The sequence below is a fragment of the Eschrichtius robustus genome, chromosome 8 (assembly GCF_028021215.1).
Source record: "Eschrichtius robustus isolate mEscRob2 chromosome 8, mEscRob2.pri, whole genome shotgun sequence".
Taxonomy (NCBI): domain Eukaryota; kingdom Metazoa; phylum Chordata; class Mammalia; order Artiodactyla; family Eschrichtiidae; genus Eschrichtius; species Eschrichtius robustus.
The window spans coordinates 26,503,107-26,528,220 of record NC_090831.1 but is presented as its reverse complement, the minus strand read 5'-3'; positions in this window follow the sequence as shown (position 1 = coordinate 26,528,220).

Below are 25,114 nucleotides of genomic sequence, written 5' to 3'. Positions count from 1 at the left end.
ATAATTGATACTGATGGAGAAATCATCCAAAAATTATTCTTAAATGTTCAAGTGTGTCCAAATTTCACTGGCCTTTTGAGTCTGAGAGCATTGTCTTTATAATTTGTGAATATTTTTATTTAAATCTTTGTAAACAACTTCATCATATGGGATTTTTAATCCATTTTCATTTTTACTGTGTGAAAAAGAATTGAGCTCTGTAAGAGAAGCAACTTGAACTTTTTTCTCTTTATGACATCTAATGAAAGGGCATACATAGGTCCATAGACAAAGGGATGAACCAAGTGATAGAGAAATGGTTAATGACATTTATCATTGCATAAACTCTACATTTAGAATGTTGAGGGGTTTAAATTTGTCAGTAAATCTCTATGGAGAAAAAAAGCAATTTCAGTATGGCACATCTCATATTTATAGCATATGAGTTGGCACAGAAGTTGTTCTATTGAGATCATTAAAAAAAAAAAAAAAAATCTATTGATGAACTTCCCTGGTGGCACAGTGGTTAAGAATTCACCTGCCAATGCAGGGGACATGGGTACGAGCCCTGGTCTGGGAAGATCCCACATGCCAAGGAGCAACTAAGCCTGTGTGCCACAATTACTGAGCCTGTGCTCTATAGCCTGTGCTCCACAACAAGAGAAGCCACCACAAGGAGAAGCCTGCGCACAACAACGAAGAGCAGCCCCTGCTCGCCACAACTAGAGAAAGCCAGTGAGCAGCAATGAACACCCAATGCAGCTAAAAAAGTAAAAAAATCTATTGATTCAGGCATGCCTGGTACAAATTATTTGCCTCAGAAAACACATCATTATTCTTCCCTTTTATAAGTTTGACTAAATGGGCAGAAAGTCCAGTCTGGTGTGTGTGTGTGTGATGTGTATAAATATTCATCCAACTTAAAGTTTAAAACAAAAATTTATTTCTGTTATGACAGAAAAGAGTAACTCAGGAGAAATGCAAATACATAGAAATATCCAGACCCCATCATTCTGTCCTGCTTTCCCACTATCCTTTCCCCAAGACACATACATACCTTAATTGAATTGCATCAAAGTAGTTACTGAATGGTTCCTGGTCCTTACCTAGTCATGTATATAATTTGTGTTAAACATTTGCTGGTTGCTTTTTAATTTTCTTTAGTATTTAAGAGCCATGAAAAATAGACCCATACAAGAACTTGAAAAACATTTAGAACTGTCAAAGTTTATAAAAATTGCTCCTAGCTAACTTAAACAAATTCAAGTGTTTGTTTAAAGCACTCATTCAAAATGCTCTGTTTGTACCTCATCACATGCAAGCTTTGTTTTGACATTTTATTAATGTAACACTTTTAGTAAGATTATATTATATAAATATTGTAAATATTAACAGTGAAAGAGCATCTGAATCGGTTATTCAGTAAGTACCCACTAATATTCACAAATACTTCTTGTTACCTTTAGAAAAAAAGGCAAGTTAGTTGCAAAATGATAAACACTTTCAATATTCAACACATTTAGAATGCAGACCTAGTATGAGATATTTGATTTACAAGTTTCATATACAATTACCCATATTCATAAAACATTGCCTACTGAGCAATATAATAAGTCCTTGTCACTGTATACCTACAATAAGAGGTAGCACTACCAAACAGCTAGTTGTGCCATTTTAGATTCCAGATTAATAGCCAGTCTACTTGGAGCAGATGTTAAATCCTCATTTACACTGCTGTGCATCTATTGTCTATTTCCAGTGGAATGGGTGTTGCTCTGATCAATAACTGTATCAGCCTAGTTGTTCATCTTATTAGACAGATCAAAGCAGTGACAGAGGTACATCTGTTTTCATGTCAAATAATGTTGGAGGTAATGAATCCTCTCCAAGTAAATAAACAACACTTCTGCAATTGTCCTTCGGTCTTCTACTACAGAGCCGATCATGATTAAGTGCAGGCACTTGGGGAATTGTAAGTGCTGGCACATCCTAAAGCATTTTTTACTCTGAAATTTATTTTCATCTCTGTGGTATTTTCAGTTCTTGAGTAGTGACCCGGTTGCATTACGTACATCTAAGATGATGCTTGTTATATAATGCATTTACATAAGTGGGAAAGTGTAGCAGAGAGATGGTTCCAAAATACAGCCAGTTGAAATTGTTTGTAGTTGCCTACATAACAGTGAAACCCCTCTGCAAGCTTAAATATTACACTTATCATGATAATAATTAATAAACATGCCTCATGAGCACGGTGCAAAAGTGCATATAAATGCATGTTAACCTACATAGCTTGTTAACACTTGGTGGATGGAATTCTAATATGGTACTCTCTTAAATGCCTAAATGAGGCCAACACAAGTCTACAGGGAGGTAAAGCACAAAAAGATGTTCAGACAAATCTAGAAAGTTTCTATATGGAAGTTGAGTTGTTTTAAAGGGAAAAATATGAAGGTGATGTCTTGCTTGCTTGATGGACAGAGCATGTTGTTTCTGGTGGATTAAGTTACTGTATTTCATCAGGCCTATTTCCTGTAACAGACTTGGATGTGATGAATAGGTTCAGTCACTCTGATTTGTAGTCACTTGCTGAACTGCTAGCGTTCCTTTTAGCCCCCATTTTGACATTGATTGACCAGGTAGCCCTGTCACTTGAGCCCTGTAGTCATCAGTAACTAGATTGGTAAAATACAGAAAGTAACCTCTCACCAAACAGCCATCGTTGGGGACAGAGAATTCTTCATGTCATAGAACAAGGTGAAATCTTGCCAATTCTCAGAATAATTGACAACCGTGGTAGTGGACAGACCATGAGCCTGTCATTGGACAGACTCTGGAGACCCAAGACCAGAATGCAGTGTCCAGAGGTCCAAAGTAGACAGCAGTGCTTTGGTGTCAAGGCTGGGGTTCTCAGGCCAACTCCAATCCTGAGGGAAGCACCATGGCTTTAGAGGAAACAGGAGCGGACCAGGTTACTGAGGCCAGACTCAAATTTGAAGAGCAACATATTGAGACCAAGTCTCTAGGGCAAGGGCAAAAGTCAGTGATAACCATGTAGCTGAGCTAATAGTTCTGGCATAAAAGCAGGAACAAAAGAGAAGCTTAACCCTGAATCTCCTCAGTTTCTGGCTTAGGAATAGTCTTTAAATTACGGAAAATGAAAGACACAATTACCATTGCTAAGGCTAGAGCAAAATCTTTATGTAGCAGTCATTTCCCCTGGTATCCAGGTGAGAGAGTTATGGATTCAGGGCTCTTCATAGCTCACTACATTGAAGGATGACACGGAGTGGTCCAACCCTATGCTTCGTGGGAAGCCTCTCTGTAGTCACTTCTTATTTCTCTGGAAAACTTGGTAAAATGTTTACATATAATTTTTCTGCCTGTGGGATGGCAAAACAAAATACCTATCCTTGTAAGTCCTGAAAAGAAGTCAATAGCATTATTCCCACTCTAGGGTGAAAACTATGTAGCATTAATAGTATGGCAATTCATCAGCACGTAAGTCTTCTTGCATTTGCCAACAATCACTCTTTGACTTGTAGTTGGGATAATTAAGCATCAAGTTTATAAAAAGGTACAATATATGGATCACAACTTTCCATAGACATCTATAGCTAATAGTATTGGGTTTTATTTTGGTTATTCATTAAATCATATAGCTACAATTAAAATTGTTCCAACGTTTTCTTAACTATTTTAAAGATGTTCAAATTTCGCTGAAGCATCTTTTAACTCAGTGGTTGGGTTGACAAACTACAGCCCACAGGCCACATTCAATCTACCACCTAATTTTCTATGAACTTCAACCTAAGAATGTTTCTTATTGATGAACGTTTTCAGTTGATTTGTTGATAGGGGAACACTAACTTTGAACACAAATTGAGCAAAATATTGTTCCCTCAAAACAATTTTATTCTCATTAGTAGACTAATATTACAAAATATTATACTCAATTATTCCTGTATTTTGAATTTTGTCAATAAAAATTGTGGAATTTGCTTTTTCCCGGTTACATGAGAAAGTACATAATAGTCTCAGTTTTGCCTCTTCTCCACAAAACCCAACATACATATTATCTAGTCTTACAGAAAAATTTGCTGACCCCTGTTATAAATCATCAAAGCAAGTTTACTTTCTGTGCGTTATACATTTAGACATAGGACAACTTTTAAGTCTTTAAGATAATATTTGATATTTAGGGCAAATCTGGTTAATGACTATTTCTATTAGCAAGAAAATAAATGATAAGGATAGTTGAGCTTAGTAGATTATGTCCTACTAAATTATTCAAAGCATTCACATTGATAAAAAGAATTTTGTTTCAAAATCTAAAATTAAAAAACCCTAATATCAAAATCTTATATTTAGTATATATTAAGAATTTTGATATATCTATAGGTAGTTCAAATAATACCAAATTATTAAAACAGGATATTAATGGGAAAGAATTATAAAGAGAAAGAGAGCAAATGTTTTATATCAATATAATGGAAGTAAATCGTATTTTTAAAAACTTAAATGTTTTCAAAAGTATAAAGAAAAAATAAAAACGATCAGCTGTATAGAAAGACAAAGCTTTTTTGTCAAGTTGCATAATTCTTAAGTTTTTAATTATCCACTAATAGGCACATTTACAGAAATACTAAAATAGTGATGCAGTAAAGTCATATAGAATGTTACAGCATGGCCAATAGACCAAAATAATAAAGGAGGTATCTTGTCATTAAAGATGGAAAAAGTATTGCTTCTTGCCTTCTGTTTTTAAATAACGTGCATTTATATTGTTTTGTATATTTCATTTCTAAAAAGTGACATGAAGAAAGATATATTTTGTACCATGAAGGTAATTAGATTCTTGAGAACCCATCAACTAAAGTAACTTTAGTGATTAGAATATATGCAAACATTACCCACTTTTCTTCAAAAAGCGAGACTGAATTAAGACGACAAAACAGTCTTTAAGCTCGAATTTTAAAATCAGAGATCAAATGATAGGACTGTGACCTGTTATTTCTCCTTTTTAATAAGGGGTCGTATCCCCATTCCACATGATAAGTAAATTAGTAAGACGGAAATGGGTAGATAAGATTTAATGTCCTTATTAACATTTTAAACAAAGATGCCTAGATAGCTAAATGTCATCTATCTTTTATTATTTTGTCTAGTTATTTCGATGATACCTCGAGTCCCCATATCTGGTCACCAGAACCACCAGGACCATAAAACGGTTAAATGTAATAGCACAGCCTGGATGCTAATACAGCCCTGCCTGAGTCCGTAGGAATAGGAAGGAACGGTTCATCACTGTCATACTTTCCTGCTAAAAGTCCTCATTTTTAAGTTGAAGAACCTAAGACATAGGAAGAAATACTTTGTCTCAGATTGCCTGTATTATACTTCAGTTGTGCTCTGATCAATAAAATCCTGAAATTTAGAAAGTTCTGTACAACTTATACCTAATGGTTTTTATTGAAAACTTTTATTCTATTGTATATCCTGACATAATTTTGCTATGCAGATATGACTAACTAGTGAATGACCATTCATTCCATTTCAATAGAGAATAACATTTTAATGTCATGAAAGATTTCAGTATTACTCCTTGACCTGATGACAGCTGTGAGAAAGAGTTCTTCTTCCTGTAAGCTCTTAACATTAAATAGTCTTCTTAAGCTCTTTAACCAGCACCCATAAATTTGAAAATCAGCTTTGTAAAATAACTTTTATATTTATCCCTCTCTCATACCTGTTAATTCTCTACAGAGGTTAGACTTACATGACTTAGTAAAAACTTCCTTTTGAATGATCTAAAGGTAAAACTCAACATACCCTAAATGTAATTTTGTTCACCACTAATACCCATACCTCAAACCCACCTTGGACATTAACTTCCCCCTCATATTTCATTAGTATGTTATCATTGTAATCCTAAAATATTCTCCCAGATCACCCCCAAGTCTTTATCCCCATGAAAATCATTTTATTTCACAGCTTCAACATGTTTTAAATCTGTTACAGTAATCTATCCTCTTCACACACTGGAATTCATTCTCCACACTACTTTCCGAACAAACACGCACACACACACACACACACTCGTACATACACACAGAGAGAAATACACAATCTGATGTGGACACTTGTCTGTTTGAAACTCTTCGGGATAGTCCAGTATCTGCAGAATAAAGTTTAAGTTTCTTAGCATTAGAGGCTCTTCGTGATCTGCATCCCTTTCTTCTCTAATCATCAGTTTTTCCTTGTCATGTTCCCTAATCTTTAGGCACAAGCTTGCTCCTCAGACCCAGATTTAGTTATGTCACTTTATGCTACTGTGCCTTTGTCACTTAAAATTCCTTTTTATCTCACCTTTTCCGCTTATCCTTCACATTCTAGACCTTTCTCTTCGGTGTAGCATTTTTGGACCTGTCCTTGCTCCATTCAGAATTATTACTTTTTTATGATTTTATGACATGCTATATAGCATGCATAGACTATTGCAAATTTTATCTTTCTTACCCCTACTAGATTGTGTGTGGCTAGATGACAGAGGCTGAGTGATATTAATCTTTTTATTCTCCATAAGCTATTTGAAATATTTAGCAGTAGCTTAAATATATTAGAGAACTAATAGTTTCAAATGAATAAAAGCATGAATAAAAATGATTCTAGGGACTTCCCTGGTGGTGCAGTGGTTGAGAATCTGCCTGCCAATGTAGGGAACATAGGTTCGAGCCCTGGTCCGGGAAGATCCCACATGCTGCGGAGCAACTAAGCCCGTGTGCCACAACTACTGAAGCCCGTGCGCCTAGAGCCCGTGCTCTGCAACAAGAGAAGCCACCATAATGAGAAGCCTGCGCGCCACAACAAAGAATAGCCCCCGCTCGCCACAGCTAGAGAAAGCCCGTGTGCAGCAACGAAGACCCAATGCAGCCAAAAAAACAAATAAATACAATAAATAAAAATAAAAAAATTCTATTCTTTTTTGGCAACAAATCACATCGTAACTCCTAACCATAGTGTTAAGCCCTTTCATAGCACAACCCTAGCCTGCTCTAGAGAATTGTTCTGCTTTGACTAAGTGTTCACAAACTTATACAATGAGCAAACCATGTAAACAATAAATCTATATTGAGTACATTATGCCTCTAACTAGCTTATTCTTATGCTTGAAAATTTTAATAATAAATATATATAATTACAATTTTAGTATATATTATATAATATACAATATAATTACAAGATATATATTAAATTATATGTAAGTTTATATTTTATAGAGAAAATAACATTATAAATTATGAATTGATTACAACATAATTATATAGTACTTGTTATTTAAATGTTTATTATTGACATAATAAATATTATATATTATCCAAGAAATAATAATTTGCATTTGTAAAGCACTTTTATAGTTGTAATGCCCTTCCATATAAATCTGACATATTTTTTAAAACTTGGTATTTGGCAAGACATATAATCCCCATTTCGTAGACAATGAAATTGAGCTTTGAATTGCTGAAATAATTTGTTCAAGGTCACAAAGTAAGGAATGAACCAGGATAGAACACAAGACTTCTGTTTCCCAGTGCAGTTTTTTTCTACCACATTACATTCACAGAAAAACAATGGGGTAAGTACACAACAGCATAATTTTATTTTGCCACCTCCTACCTACATAATAAATGTGTATGGGAAAATTAGATTCATTCCAGGTATGTGCTTAGCTCCTGGAAAGTTCCAGTACTGAAAAGTTGAAGGAGATGACAAAGGTAATTCTGTTGCTTATACAACAGTTGTTTCATTTTAAATTCTTCCTAAAGTTAGCTCCACTAGAATTTTTCCACTCAGCAACCTCTTGTGACTGTTTACCCCCTGAGCTGTCAAAATTATATCGTAATGGAGGGAGAAATTTTTTTATCTTAAAATAAATTTTCTCTGAAAATAAAAGCAGCCACCCAAGTTCACCCTGTCCCTAGCCATCTTAGATGAATATGCATCTCCCTGACATCCTAGCAGAGCAAGGGTTGAGGTCTTTCCTGGCAAACTGACAGTTGCTCCACTAAGAGAGGAAAGTGCGGAAAAGGCATAGCTACATCTCTGACCGGTGTCTTCTAAGCAGACAGTGTGCTTCTACTGAGTTTAACCTCCCAAGCAGAAGACACCTCCTTAAGCAGAAAGACGTTTCTTTCACAATATCTATGTGTTAGAAGAAAACACCTGCACTGACAGGCAGTTTCCTACTTCACATGAAGGCCATGTTTGAATTTACGGATGATGGAACATTTGGACTTCTCATTAAAATAGTTTAAAAATTTTCTGGGCAGCGTAGAACTTAGGTGGAACAGATATGTAATTTTCTATCTATATCTCAGTAACCTAGAAATGACTGCTCACCAGTGATCAAAGAAAAAGACTCGTTCTCTTGGAATTTATCAATTCCGATTTATTCGATCCATTTCATTCTTTAAAAAATTTTGTTTATTGAAGTATAGGTGATTTACAATGTTGTGTTAATTACTGCTGTACAGCAAAGTGACTCAGTTATGCATATATATACATTCTTTTTCATATTCTTTTCCATTACAGTTTATCACAGGATATTGAAATAGTTCCCTGTGCTATACAGTAGTACCTTGTTGTTTATCCATTCTATATGTACCAGTTTGCATCTGCTAATCCCAAACTCTCACTCCATCCCTCTCCACCCCCCTCCCCCTTGGCAACCACCAGTCCATTCTCTGTGTCCGTGATTCTGTTTTTGTTTCACAGTTAGGTTCATTTGTGACATATTTTAGATTCTACATATAAGTGATATCATATGGTATTTGTCTTTCTCTTTCTGACTTCACTTAGTATGATCATCTCTAGTTGCATCCATGTTGCTGCAAATGGCATTATTTCATTTCTTTTTATGGCTGAGTAATATTCCATTGTATATGTGGAATATTTTGATTCATTCATCTGCCGATGGACATTTAGGTTGCTTCTATGTCTTGGCTATTGTACATAGTGCTGCTATGAACCTAGGGGTGCATGTATCTCTTTGAATTATGGTTTTATCAGGATATATGCCCAGGAGTGGGATTGCTGGATCATATGGAATATTTATTAATTCTTGAAACAAAATTATGTGTCTTCTTTTTGTGTCAGTAGTTAGGATGGGCACAAATAAAATATCTAGGTAAAAATGAGTAAAGAGTTGAATATATCAGGGAGAGCTTTCTGGAAGATCCAATGCTTTTGCTGATCCCTAAAAGAGAAAGACAGAAAACTGGTCCAAGCAGAAGGACCAGTATGTGATGAGAACTAAAGACAATAGAATACTTTACGTATCTATGCAGAACTGTAAGTTCAATAATACCAGACCTAAGTGAGAATCAGCAGGGATGGAGAAAAGAAAACCTATTCTAGACATTGTAAAGAGGTAGAATTGAAAAAAATTCAGTGTTTGTGTTGGGAGTAAGTCAGAGAAGTGTGACGTTTAGTTTTCTGATTTGGGTGATTGGCTGAATTACAGTGCTACTTCCGGCTTGGAAAAATACAAGAGGGTGGGGAGGGGAGGGGCAAATGAGGAGGCAGGAGGAAGCAGCAGCAGGCTGGGAAATAAGGAGCTGGTTATGGACCAGGCAATGGGGGTGTCAAAAACTGGTAAGACAGACCGGTCCAGAGAGATATTTGAACTAGAATTTTAGTTTGGCAGTTATCGGCATAGAGTTCTTGAGTGGAAATTCTATTTTGAATCTTCTCATTTAGTTTTTTAAAAACTTTTTATATGTTCATAGTTTAGCAAGTCAAAATTTCTACCAAGGTTTAATGCAAAATGGTAGTGTCCTGCCTCACCTCTACCTATCCCCTTTATTTCACTCCCAGAAGTAAACTTTTTAAACTCTGTAGCTCTTTATTCTCTTCTTTGCCTCCATATACCTAATATCATGCTCTACAACCATTTCTTGAATTGTTTGTTTCTTCAGTTTTAGGTATGATATATTGACTTCCTATTACAAAAGCTGAGGATTTTCCTTTTACACCTACCCTGACCATCTTTTTGATAGTTATGTCACAGTTTTCATTAGAAAAATAACCCATGTTTTTATCACTGTAGCTATGAAAATCTTATTCATAATTAGCCATGTAATGTGCTATGCTTGTTGTTTCCTTTCTTGTACAACTCTGTTCTTCTCCGTGGAGTTAATAACTGTCACATTTTTTTATTTGCTTAGTTTTCTTTGTACATATCACCAATCACCCTCAGATCTGCAGCAGAGTAAATATTATCTCAATATTTTCAAACACTTCAGGTAAATCTACGAGTTTGCTGTTTCTCTTGTGGAAATCACTGTGGGAATCTTGTATCTTCCTGTTTCAAGCTGTACTGGTTACTCTCTGACCTGCTGAAGCTGTCGTGCTGGGAAGTTCACTAAAGCATCATCCCTGAGACTAACCTTGTTTCATAGACCCCTGCTATGGATTAAATTTTCTTTCTCCAAAACTCATATTTTTTTTTTTTTTTTTTTTTAGAGATTATATTTTTTTCAATACCTGGCTTTTTTGAAACCAATTTACTTTTTTTAAAGATTTATTGATTTATTGATTGAGTGATTGCTATGTTGGGTCTTCGTTTCTGTGCTAGGGCCTTCTCTAGTTGCGGCAAGCGGGGGCCACTCTTCATCACGGTGCGCGGGCCTCTCACTATCGCGGCCTCTCTTGTTGCGGAGCACAGGCTCCAGACACGCAGGCTCAGTAATTGTGGCTCACGGGCCTAGTTGCTCCGCGGCATGTGGGATCTTCCCAGACCAGGGCTCGAACCCGTGTTCCCTGCATTGGCAGGCAGACTCTCAACCACTGCGCCACCAGGGAAGCCCCCAAAACTCATATCTTGAAGCCCTAACCCCTGGTACCTCAGAATATAACTGTATTTAGAGATAGGGCCTTCAGACACATAGTTAAGTAAAAATGAGGTTGTTAATATGGGCCCTAACCAATCTGACTGGTATATTCATCAGAAGAGGAGATAGACATACAAAGAGGAAAACCAGGAACACGTGTACAGAGGGACAGCTATTTGAAGGGACAGCAGCAGGCTGGCCATCTTCAAGCCAAGGAGAGAGACCTCAGAGGAAGCCAGCTCTCTCTGCATCTTGGACGTCCAGCCTCCAAGAACTGTGAGAAAACACATTTCTGTTGTTTAAGCCAACCCATCTTGTTCGGGCAGCCCTAGTAAACTAAAACAACCCCATATATTATTCTCGCTTTCTTGCCTCTCGGCCCCACTATTTTTTAGGCAGAGTATATTTTCCAGATGTTTTTTGGAAAAAAAAAAACACTGAGGAAATCTATTTTATCCTAGTTTACTCACACGGCACAATGACAACCCAAAAATATGGCATCAAGAACTTCTAAATTGAATTGATCAGGTTCATTGGAGATGTATGACAATACAGAAACAGCAAAGATTGTTAAATACATCACAAAGTGGGTGGTGATACAGATATTATTTTCAACATGTATATTTTGAGGGTTTATATATTAGCATCTTTTCTCAAAGATCTGGAACTTTATCAGAGTACTGAGGACAAGGGAGAGTATCAGTGTAACTGTAATAATCCATTTGTACGCTAAGGGGCGCCAGGACCATGTGTTTAACACTACATTTCTTGATTAGAATTAAGAATTTAATTATCAAATCTCAAGTATCAGTCACTTCTCAATATAAGCCCCCTTCATTGTGACACTAAATGGGCGCCATCATTATTTAATAAATATTTCCCCCAAACAAAAGTTCATCGTGGTCCTTGAAATTCCAACTGAACCACACTGAAGAAATTAATGTCTTTTATTGTCCTGAATATTATTAACATCACTAAAGAGCTTTCCATAAATTAATTCATGTAGCAACATCTTACTAAATCTCAGTAAACAAGAAATTCTTAGTCTAAGTTTTGAAAAGCCCTAAATGAGAATAATGAACTATTATATGTGCGAAGCTTTATCTGGATTGAAGATTAGATAGTCCCATGTGTCTTTCCACTCTGCTTAACAGGAGAAGCCAAGTTCCGATTAACATCAGGGAATTTTTTATAGAGAGACCGGCTATATCCTAAGATCTATGCAGAGCTCTCAAACTCCTCTCCTCTGCCACCTAGAATCTCTGCTCTTTTCAGGAGCATGAGGTGTTTCCAAAATGCCAGGTCTTGAGGATCTTCACAGTTCACTATCCATCAGGGAAAGATCTACATATAATAATACTGTTACTCTGAGGAAGAAGGGCCTTATAGAATCATACAATAAATCTATAAAGAAAACCCATTTAGTAATAACTTCTATAGTTAGTCATGTTCACTGTTGCTTTAAATGTTATATCATGTAATCCTCACAATAACTAAGCGGCAAGTATTCTTCCTGTTTCAAACGTAGGAAAACAAAAGCTTATAGAAGTTCGGTAAACTTGCCCTGAGCCTTACTGGACATAGATGCTAGAGCCAGGATTTTAATTAAAATCTGATTCCAGGGCTCTTATTTCTGATATGTAACTATCACTTTAATTGCTGCCAAACAGTTGTACTGAAAATAATTTTTCTGTATTTATTATAGTAATAATCTTACCAAATTTTCCTTCAAAGATGGTGCAAAAGTACATTTCTATAGTGGAAGCATAACATGACGTAGTTTTTACACCAAATCTTCTAAAAGTTAGGTTTACTCTGAATTCATGTGATTTATTTAAAATGAGAATAGTTAGATATAGATTTGAGGGGAAGTATTCTTCATCGGACCTGACTTACAGATATCATTTTACAACTTGTAATCAAAATCTATGAATTTCATATGCTGGTTTGTCTCTAGGGGCCTATAATGGTGAGAAGTTTACTAAGAATTGGAGTTTCAGCCAAATTGGGACTTTCTTTTCCAAGGGCTTGTCACATCACTGGGCTGTCTTATATGTCAATGAGACTGAACGTATTAATATATGTACACTTTAGTATATAATAGTGTGTTATCTATTCATCAACAGTACTTGAATGCTTTAATAAGGCAAAATAGGTGTATACAGTTAGAACACGGAAGGGTTTGAGCTTGTGAAAAAAGGAAAGCAAAAGAAGCAAAAAAAAAAAGTTTAATCCAACATATAGATCAACCATTTTTATGTTAATATCAAATAAGATCAGTCGGTTTTCACATTCATTGATTAGAAAGGACATTTTCTGCACTTTGTTTCTTTCATTCCTAAAGCTGAAACTAGATCAAAGAAAAATTCTTATCACTAGTAGGCTGATGGCCAAACATGCAACTTCTGCCTTTTAGGTGATAAATATTCTAAGAGCATGGATTTTTAAAATATAAATAAAAAATTTACTTTGTTATCAGAGTAGAAGAAAGTTTTGATAGTAGATACAATTATGTACTAGAAGTATGGGATAACAATGTAACATATTGGGAAAAAATGGAATGAGCAATATGAACTCATAACCATAGAGAGAACTTATGACCTTATGGAACTTATATCTCAGTTGTGCTCTAGCCAGTAGGCCAAGAGCTATATCTTTCCTTTTATATGTCCTTCCTCGGACCCCAATTCCTCCAGTGCACTTCTAGTGTCCACTTTTGGCTCTATCTTACTCTCACCCCCCCAAGGATTCAGTGCTTCTTGGAGGATGACTGATTTACTGTGCCAGGGCAGAAACTATCAAGGTGGTGCTGATCATTTTCTGGAAGACCCTTCAAAGATCTCAGGGGCAATGCTAAAAAGAATGTCTAACTTAAACTAGGTCTTAATGGTCAAATTTGATAATTTGAGCAATAAAGTAATAGTAAAAATGATGTTGATTACAATGGTGATGAAAATGACAACTGGAACATAGTGAATCTATAAAAGGGTATGGACATACAATAGTCAAAAGAGAAATGTTATTTTAAAGTATGTGGGAAGATAATGATCAAGCAAAATTAGGGGGAATAGAAGAGGAAATGACTAGTTCTATCATTCACCTTAATATGTAGTAAAGCAGAGTATTCATTTTTATAGATATTGTTTTATTTTCTATGTCAGTTTTAGAAATATAAATAAACGTGTCTATCTGTATAATGGAAGAATAAACACAAAGAATAATGAGTAAACCAAATACAGCAGGGAAAGTAGATACTACATGGAAAACAGGAAGGACTAGTCAACATCAGTGGTCACAAAACATAACCAAATATAAAAAGAATGAACAAAGTGATGTATAGAAAGGTATTATTTATTAATAATATTTCATGGTAATAATAGCCCTATGTTCCAGTGCTTTACATATACTAACTCATTCGATCCCTCTAATAGCGCTGTAAGTTAGGTGTCATTATCATTCCCAGTTTATAGGAGGAAACTGAAACACGGGTTCTGTACTGTGCTCGTGATCACACAATTCATAGCATGCAGAGCTGTGATTTAATTCGAGGTAGTTAGACGTAAGACCAGTGCATGTAACCTCTAAACTCAAACATTTCACAGGGACCCTTTGAGTCTAACTACTCGGACACCTTCCTGACTTCCCAGAAGGCAAAACCTTTGATGCACCTATGAATTAAAATTATTTTAAGGAGTTATAATTACATGCCATACATTGGCCAAAGAAGACTTTTAAAAAATCATTTGGTGGGAAAGATACCAGGCTCAAATTTATAAAATATATGAGGACTTAAAAACACACATTGATGAAACAAGCAAAATGTAGCTATTAAAAGGAAGTTCAGAATGACTAATGCCTTGATTTTTGAATCTCCTTGGGAGAAGCAACCAAGAATGAATTGATCCATTTTTTATAGTTATATTGAGATATAATTCACATATATTTAATTTACCCATTTAAAGTATATGATGTAATGGTTTTTCGTGTATTGGCAGAGCTGTACAACCATCACCACAATCTAATTTTTGCCACCCCCCAAAAACCCATTTAGCTATTAGAATCAATTGATCTTTTACCCAATAACTATAACCTCAGCAGGTCTGAGAAGGTATTATTTGCGAGATGGGGCTCTGCAAGCGTTACTGAAACCCTCAGAAAGAATCAAAATGATATCACTGAATCCCTTATTGCTTTCACAATAAGAATGATGATAATATAAGAAATATACAAAAACAGGTACAGGAAAATAGAACAAAGATTAAGTCCATGGTGCTGACCATGAAGGTGTATATACATCAACTTAATGAGTTTTGCGGTCTTTTTTTGGTTTGATGAATTAACCATAGCAACATATAATTGTTTAAGGAATACAATCAATCAAATTTATAGTAAATATTTCAATGCTCAAGAAAAAATTCATTTTTGTCTTCGATTTATTTGATTTCAGAGTAATAAATTTAGCATTTAAATTGTATACATCATCCTGTGTGTCCCTCTCCACAAAACCCTCTCCATACGTTAAAGTTCCCATGAACATGTATAATCTTTTTTTTTGAAGGTAGCATTTTATTTTTTATTTTTTTAACATCTTTATTGGAGCATAATTGCTTTACATTGTTGTGTTTGTTGCTGCTGTATAACAAAGTGAATCAGCTATATGTATACATATATCCCCATATCCCCTCCCTCTTGAGCCTCCCTCCCACCCTCCCTCTCCCACCCCTCTAGGTGGTCACAAAGCACCGAGCTGATCTCCCTGTGCTATGCGGCTGCTTCCCACTAGCTGTATATTTTACATTTGGTAGTGTATATATGTCAATGCCACTCTCTCACTCCATTCCAGCTTACCCTCCCCCTCCCCGTGTCCTCGAGTCCATTCTCTACGTCTGCGTCTTTATTCCTGTCCTGCCCCTAGGTTCTTCAGAACCACTTTTCTTTTTTAGATTCCATATATATGTGTTAGCATACGGTATTTGTTTTTCTCTTTCTGACATACTTCACTCTGTATGACAGACCCTAGGTCCATCCACCTCACTACAGATAACTCAATTTTGTTTCTTTTTATGGCTGAGTAATATTCCATTGTATATATGTGCCACATGAAGGTGGCATTTTATTTTATTATTTTTTTAATATTTATTTTATTTTATTTATTTATTTTCTTTTTTTTGGCTGCGTTGGGTCTTAATTGTGGCACGTGGGGTCTTTGTTGAAGCATGCAGTATCTTTCGTTGTGGCACAGGATCTTTACTGTGGCGCGCGGGCTTCTCTCTAGTTGTTACATGCAGGTTTTCTCTCTCTAGTTGTGGCTCAGGGGCTCCAGAGTGCATGGGCTCTGTAATTTGCAGCATGTGGACTCTCTCGTTGAGGCACGCGAGCTTAGGAGTTGTGGTGTGTGGGCTTAGTTGCCCCGCGGCATGTGGGATCTTAGTTCCCTGACCAGGGATTGAACCCACGTTGCCTGCATTGTAAGGTTGATTCTTGACCACTGGACCACCAGGGAAGTCCCTGAACATGTATAATCTTAATTACACATGGTATTAACTGTTACACTGTATACAATGAAGGCTTTCATAAGATGTCTGGACTGTGTATTCTTAGAGTTCTCATTCAGACCCCTATCTATACAGTTATTTACAAGCAGTTAGTCTTGAATGTTGGTTATTCAAGAGAATTTACTAAAAGTGACTGAAGAGTTATATGAGATGAAAAGCACTGAATCACTTTATATACATATATATATGCTTAAGTATGTATATATACATATACATACATACATATACCTCAAACCAGAAATGCTTATACATGTGGTTTTAACTTCTGCAAGCTTTTCACTAAGGATCTGGTGAAAACACAAAGCTATCCATGCTATTCCTACCCAGATTTCAATCTTTCATCTTTCAGCTCTGCACCACCTACTGGCCTCTTCTAAAAGTCCCATAAGGTTCATATCCTGCTCTGTCTGCATCATTGTAGTTGCTGCTTGATGCCCTGGCATTTACTATCAGTTGCAGAGAGAACTGTTTACAGTTTAGACTTTGTTTACAGAATTTGTCTATTTTATCTCTAGCTATGCAAACATCTGTGCACTCCTAGAATTTAAGAAAGTGTGCACTCTTTCAAACTGGACCCCTGAGAAAGGCTTTCTCTAGTTGTTTATTATCAAAGAAATTGTATATATTCCTTGCATGGTTTTCAGCTCTGTCTTCCGTTTTTAGCTTTGTTCTGTTTTCTTCTATCTTGTCCACTATGGGGTTAGAAGGTGTTTTACACAATACTGAGTTTTTAATAAAAAAATAGCTTCTGGGCATATGTTGATGTTTGTTTATTCAGTGTTTAATAGGTTCCAAGCTGATCTAAGTGCTTTACAAACATTGATTCATTTACTCTTTCGAACAACCCAGTAAGACAGGCATTATCATGATCTCCATTTTACAAAAGAGGGAACTGGGGAACAGAGGAATACAAGAATAAAAGTCTGCATTGAAGCTAGATCTTCACAGAAGTTATTGGAATTTAACTGGTGAAACAATCTCCTAAGTGGAAATGGCACGGTCAGGCCAATCCTAAGGAGCCATGTTTACAAGGATATTATCCACTAAGAGTATCTCTAGTGTTGTAACAGAGTGAATATTTTGTGACAGCTAAAAGTGGCACAGATGGCATTTGAACCCAGGCAGTCTACCTCAAGTCCATGTTCTTAATTTAACATGGGAAGAGTTCCTCTCTTCCCAGAAATCACTGAATTCCATGATTCTTTTAGCCTAGAACTATTACTCCAAGTCTCACTTCCCAGTTTCCCAAATGCTACTGTACCTGTAGTCTATTTCATGCCCAAGCCTGTGTATGCTTTATTGCCCCCTCATTTGTCGCACATAACCAGTTTAAACTCAATAAATACTTGATGGTGGAGATAGGGACTAATACTGCACAAGAGTGGAAGACATTGTAATTAAAATCTGTAGAAAAGATGTGGTAAGTCTACTTTCAACACCAAAGTTCTGCTAGTGACCAGTCACCATGGTCCTAGGGGTTGTGCAAATCTGGAAGACAAAACCAATCAGTAAAAGGCACCTATTTCCTTTGTACCAAGTTATAGTCACTGAGGTGTATTTTTGTTTGTTTGTTTTTTTAATAAATTTATTTATTTATTTTTGGCTGGATTGGGTCTTCATTGCTGCGCGGGCTCTCTCTAGTTGCAGCGAGGGGGGGCTACTCTTCCTTGCAGTGCGCGGGCTTCTCATTGCAGTGGCTTCTCTTGTTGTGGAGCACAGGCTCTAGGCATGCGGGCTTCAGTAGTTGTAGCACGCAGACTCAGTAGTTGTGGCTCGAGGGCTCTAGAGCGCAGGCTCAGTAGTTGTGGCGCACGGGCTTAGTTGCTCCGTGGCATGTGAGATCTTCCTGGACCACGGCTCGAACCCGTGTTCCCTGCATTGGCAGGCAGATTCTTAACCACTGAGCCACCAGGGAAGCCCAGTCACTGAGGTTTGATGAAATTTTTTGAATTCAATGGAAAAAAAAAATTGAATGTTTGAATAAGCAATTCTTTTTAGAATACTTAACACATGATGACTTATTTTAAACTACCACTTTCTGACTGACTTTGGTGATAAATAAAATTCTGTACTGGTGCTAGATTCTCACATAGGTTATTGGGATTTAATTGGTGAAATAATCTCTTGAGTGCAAATGCACAATCAGATCAAGCCTCAGAAACCAAACTTTTGAGGGCTTTGTTTAGTAAGAGAGCTTTCCTGGTTCGTCACAGCCAATATTTTATAAAGTTTAAGCTGATGTGTTTTAACTTCCCTCATTAGATGAGGACCCATTATGGTCTCCCATCTCTAAGACCAATCTTGAGGATTATCATTCCAAAACAAGAGGGTGGGGTAGGGCAGTAAAAATGTGTCCTCTTTTCCAAGATAATAGTTTCAAGGCTTGGTTTTGTGGTGAGGTGATTTGCTGAATAAATGGGATGACCTAGCACAGAGGATTCTTCCACAGTACTTACCCAAGTCCCTGGACATAAAGCCTGTGATAGAAAGAGATACTTGCAGGGAAAGGGAAGTCTGTCTCTTCTGGGCCTGGAAAGTTGCGGGAGGAGGAAAGAAAAGATCACCAGAGTAGGCGATATCATATGATACTTGTTGTTCACTGTCTGGCTTACTTCACTTAGTATGATAATCTCTAGTTGCATCCATGTTGCTGCAAGTGGCATTATTTCATTCTTTTTTATGGTTGAGTAGTATTCCATTGTATATATGTACCACATCTTCTTTATCCATTCATCTGTTGATGGGCATTTAGGTTATTTCCATGTCTTGGCTATTGTAAATAGTGCTGCAATGAACATTGGTGTGCATGTATCTTTTTGAATTATAGTTTTATTCAGATATATGCCCAGGAGTGGGATTGCAGGATCATAATGGTAGCACTATTTTTAGTTTTTTAGGGAACCTCCATACTGTTCTCCATAGTGGCTATACCAATTTCAATGTGGAATCTTAAAAAAAAAAAAAAAAAGAAAAAAAAGATACAAATGAACCTATTTACAAAACAGAAATAGACCCACAGAGTCATAGAAAAAAAAGTTACAGTTACCAAAGGAGAAAGGTGGAGGAGTGATAAATTAAGAGGTTGGGATTAACATATACACACTACATAAAATAGATAACCAACAAGGACCTACTGTATAGCACAGGGAACTTTATATTCTGTAAGAACCTATAAGGGAAAAGAATCTGAAAAACAATATATACGTGTGTGTGTGTGTATATATATATATATATATATATATACACACACACACACACACACATATGTATATATTTTTATATATACAACTGAATCACTGTGCTGTACACCTGAAACTAACACAATATTGTAAACCAACTATACTTCAATAAAATTAAATAAAACTTAAAAAATAAAATATTCTTTGTAAATAAAATGAAACTTCACCTACTGTTTAAAAAAAAAAAAATTAGCAGAGTAAAGGAGGACGTTGTAGATAGGTTTTATTCTCCTATTGCCTAGATTCCAACTGGGGGTGGGTCACTAGATAAGGTAAGAGAATCACAATGGGCAAGGGGATTTTCCTATCTTCCTGGGTGTCTAGAAGAAGATAATTTTAAATACTAATTTTACTTGAAGTGGTGTGGAGCAGAAATCTGAAGGTTGTGCGAAACGGCACTTTTAGATGACTTCGATGAGATGAGCACTTCCTGACTGAGAAGTTCCTGCATCTGACCTCTATCCACAAGGCCTGAACCGACAACAAAGAGACACCTGCAGATGGGAGATGACCATCGTCTCAAAGATCAAGACCTGGCTGAAAAAGTATGAGGCCTTTGAGGAAGCCCCAGCTTTTTATCAGTACCCCAAGATGACTGTTTCTGCTCAAAACCTAACAAGCTGCATTTTATAGCACACTCGGTGCAGGTGCCCCTGACTACTGTTTAAAATTGTCGGCGACTCCCACCCGCTGCTCATTTCACTTCCAACAACGGTGCACTACGCGAGGTCCGCAAGTGGCGGCTGGGATGCTGAAAAGCTGAGCAAAAATCCTGGCTGACTCACAGGGCAGAGGAGTTAAAATTGGGCTCCAAGACTTGCTGAGGCTTTTGTTCACGACCTAAAAGGCCACCTAGTCTTCAATAAGAGTGGCATGAAAACAGAGCAGCCCTCACAGGGATTATAATTAGAGCCTCAAATTATTTCTACAATTTTGCATATGTAATCTGACATTCAATCCAAAATCACGCATTTGAGAAGGTGGCACTTGACAGAAAATCAAGAGAAAAGGATAAAATAGAAACAAACCCCTCGCCCCTGTGAGCTCACTCTCTATCACCTTCCCTTGCTTTATTTCTCTTTTCACCTTTCAATATACTATATAATTATATTTATTTTGTTTATGGTCTGTCTCACTTACTATAATGTAAGCCTCCTTGAGACATGGATTCATTTCTGTTTTATTCAGTGTTGCCTGATAAATAATAGGTGCTCAAGAAATGTTGTTGAATGAAAGAGTGGTCAAGTTAATTTACACACCAAATAATTGCTGTGAAATTTTAGAGACGCGAGCTTTCGCTTAAGAATGGTCAATAAAAGAAAAACGTTATGGAGGTTATAGAGATAAAGCAAGAGTATCTTAGGTGAAGACATGAAAAGAAAAAGAGAAGGAGGGAGGAAGTGGTAGTGAAGGAGGAGAAAATTGAGGTCGCAGGGAGAGTAAATCTATTTCTAATGTACATTAGTGTAGAAAAAATGAAAAAGAGAGTGGACGATTGTGAATTCCAAATACATATTACAACGTTTTACCCAATATCATGATTGTCATCAATATTAATACATTTGAGAAATAATCAGAAGTAAGAAACATAATGATAATAAAAAACATGAGTTTCTGTATATTTTAATAAGCTTAACTGAATCCAAGTCAACAAAGCTGTATATTCAACTCTATAGAAGGGTCAATGAGATAGTGATGAAATGAATCAGAGTGTCTCCTACTCAGAATTAACTGAACCCATACTGAACCCGATTTTGATTTCTCATCTAAGGAAGGAATTGAAGCCTTAAATGGTTTTTACAGTCAAAATCGAGAAATTTTTGAAAAGTGAACCCAAAAGGAACACTTTAAAAAAAAAACTTTGAGGAAGGAGAATTTTTTTAATGTATGGAATACACTAGTTGTGAATGAAACTATTCTTAATATACAAATGATAAATATTTAAGATGACTGAGGAAAGTTGTAGAATCATCCATCCCATTTTAGAGCAAGGATTAACCATACATGGATGTTGTATTTTCTTATCTCAATTTTGTTTCTAATTCTTTGATTCCATTACTTGTATAATCATTTATTTACATGCTATTTTTGAGTACAGAAATTCTTAGAATGTTTCCATAAAATAAAGGTTAAAAATTCCCTAAGAACAGACCACAGCTACATATTTTTATAATCTAATATATCATGGATGCTAAGTGGTTGCTGAATCATAGCCAAATTAATAAAATACAAACTATTCAAGCTATAACAAAAGTTTCCTGGAGTATGGTTGAAATGAGAAAAGGGAGAGAGTAACGAGGAAAGTGTATCAGGGATTAACAGTGAAAGCTAATTGAGTTTTTAATGGCAAATCTCATATGGATTTGGACAACCTTAAAATTGCAAGGAAAGCAGAATACGTAGCAAATCACTTTTTACACATCGAAAGTTTTATTGTAGGAAGATTTCTACAGAATTCAATAGCCATGGAAAATTGACATAGACTATAATTAATTATTCATCAGGAAAAAAATCCCTGGGAGAAATCAACAAAAATCAAATTGCAGACACATAGAAGAAAATGGTAGAAGGCCAAATAAAATCTATGCTTAGCCTGCCAGAATGGTCTGCCTTCCTCCTAGGAGATAGAATTAAAACTAATAGATGTGAGCTTTCAAACCCACCATGAGAGCTTGAATTTTTTTTTCCTGTCATGTTTTCTGAATTTCTCTGCTTTTTCTGCATAGAAAACAACTCCAAAAGGTCTATTTTTAAGCAAAATATTTTAAATCGTATTTTAAATTAAATTTAGGAGGGGGTGGACATAATTGATTCTGCTTAGTGGGCTTTTAGTGGCTGAATCTGAAAACTCCCCACAGTCTGACCCTTCACTCTGTTTTTGCTCCTCACCTGGTACCATGGCTCTCAACACCTAAAAATAACCTGCCTGGTTTAGCACGAAGAATGATCCTGAAGTGACTGTGAGAAATGGAGTCCCCCAAGGCTGGCTAGATATTAAAAGCTTTGTGCAAGCGGGATCCAGTGGAGTTGATGAAACAAAAACCAGGCAGCTTTCTCTCAGCTCAGTTTTACCAAGAACAGAGCAGTGCGGCCGGGACCGTCACCCGTGGTCGGTTCTCTTCCTTAGGTGCGAGGAGGGATTTTTCTTTTCACTTCGGTTAGAGAGAGCGCTGTTGCTTCCCAAAGAGAGAAAATACTACATCAGCTTTTAAATACTGGCTTTCTGTCTTAGCCGTGTAAGAGCATAGGAGACGTGGAAGGATTTAAATAGGTTCCCACCCTCACAGTTCCTTAGCAGCACCTCCGTACAGGTTGAACCTTTCATGTGTAACTGAGCTCATGTTTAGCCGTACAGCTCAAAGCTGGAGGTACTGGGTTAGACTGCATCTTCCCATATCAGAAATCCTTTGCTCTTTATCCAGCCTCCTTTTTTCATTAAGCATTACTTTAAAAAAATCATCTCTGTGTATTATAAATAAACCAACACACAAAGCCTGGTTCAAATGTTCACAATGGCATGGGAGATTCACAAGGTTTATAGTGTGTACATTTAAACACACACAAATGTGTATACACGTGTGCACACAGGCTGTAATTTTGAATATGACCGTTCTGTTTGGGGGAAAATAATTTTTAAATAAATCACTTGATATCTGATTTATTTAGTAATAATTGTATCTTTTGGAGCTCACAACAAATTAGTGAAAAAATGCCCCAATAGTGAGAGTTTTTATCATGTACTTATGCGAACCTAGGCATTAAGCTGCATTTCACCCCGACCTACGAGTAGTCATTAGTCACTGCAGCACCTGAAGGTTCCGTATGCTCCTGATAGGCCCCCAAGACAGACGTGCTGTTTTTTTAAGATTGATGGTTATACCCATGAATCATCACTATATATAATTCAAAAACTGGCACTTGCCTTGTGCTGGAACAGTGATTTTTCCCATTCTATCAATGTCTACATCTTATTTTTAGAAGTTATAATTAGTTTTTCTTAATAAAATAGGTAACGATATATGTTTATGAGCCAAATGTTTTTTACTTACAATTTAATTAAGTAGTAGAGGAAATATTATCTCACAGAAAGAAATTTATGTTTGAATTGTTTGGGTTAGATGTTTGGGTAAGCAGAAAAGGTTTGGTTTGGAGAGAAGACCAAAATTTTTTGAACGTGGAAGTCAAACTAGAGAAGAGAGCATGGCCTCTAGGACAACATCAGGTCTGTTCCATATGCCTAGTCTGCTTCTAGGAATGAAGATGAAATGCAGGGAGCAAAACTGATGGTATCTGAACTGAAGCAGGTAAGCATGGTGGTCTGTACACACAATACAAAGTAGGTGGGCAGTTACGTAAAGTAATTGGACATTCAGGAAGGTAAATTCTAATCCTGTAAGCAGGTATAACGGTGCTAAGATTAACCATCAGAGAGTCATTCCCCAGCTTAGTCCCCACCCTCACCCCGCTTTGGCTCCCTAGTGCCTAAAGGATGGAATCTGGAATCTGTGTTTTATCCTGTCATAAAATATCTCTCAGAATCTATCTTGAGCTTCTTTCCCAAATTCCCTCTGTCCTTTCCCATATATCAAATTTCTCATCATCTCCCAGGAAACTTCTATGATTTTATAAAATTCTCTTTTCTCAGAATGCTGTTTCCATTTCTTCTTTAAAAACAAAACAAAGCAACCTCTTAGACACCTTTCAAGACCAAATAAAATATCCCTCTTCTCTGTATGCTTTCCCTCTCTCTCCAGGCAGGAGTAATTGACTCCCTCTGCTGTTACCCTTTGCACTTTGATCTATGTCTCTACTTGAGTTCTTACCACATCATATGGTAAGTGTATGTGTATAGGTATTTATTGCCCATTAGACTTTAGAAGAATTTAAAGTCTAATGCATCTTAGAATAACTTAAGTTCTCTTCCGAGTTCACAAACTGGAATGCATGATAATGGAGGGGGGTTTTTGGAACATCGCAGCACAGTTATGACGATACATGGCAACTCACCAAGAGGGATGGAGACTGAATAACTGCAGGACACATGCTGAAAAATGCAGCTAAGTGATCTGAAAACACAAGTCAGGCAATGTCTCTCTATTGCCTAGTGCCTCAATGTTTTCCCATCATTTTAATACATAGCCAATCAAGTCCTGCCTGACTTGAAATCTCCTGGCCTTTCTATGCTCACTATCACATTCCTTCTTGCTCTCTTCCAGCCTTTCTATCCTTATATCTTTGATCCTCTGACATATGGCTTTCAACATGCTTTTTCTTCTCTCCTTCCTTTATTAACCCTCACTTATGTCAGTTCTACCTCAAGTTCCTCAACCATACCACCAAACACCTCTGTTTGTACCACTAACCACAATGTAGCACTAGTTACAATATGTAAGTGGTAATCATGATTATCTGCCTCTGTAGATAGATTCTAAGTTCCAAGAAGGCAAGG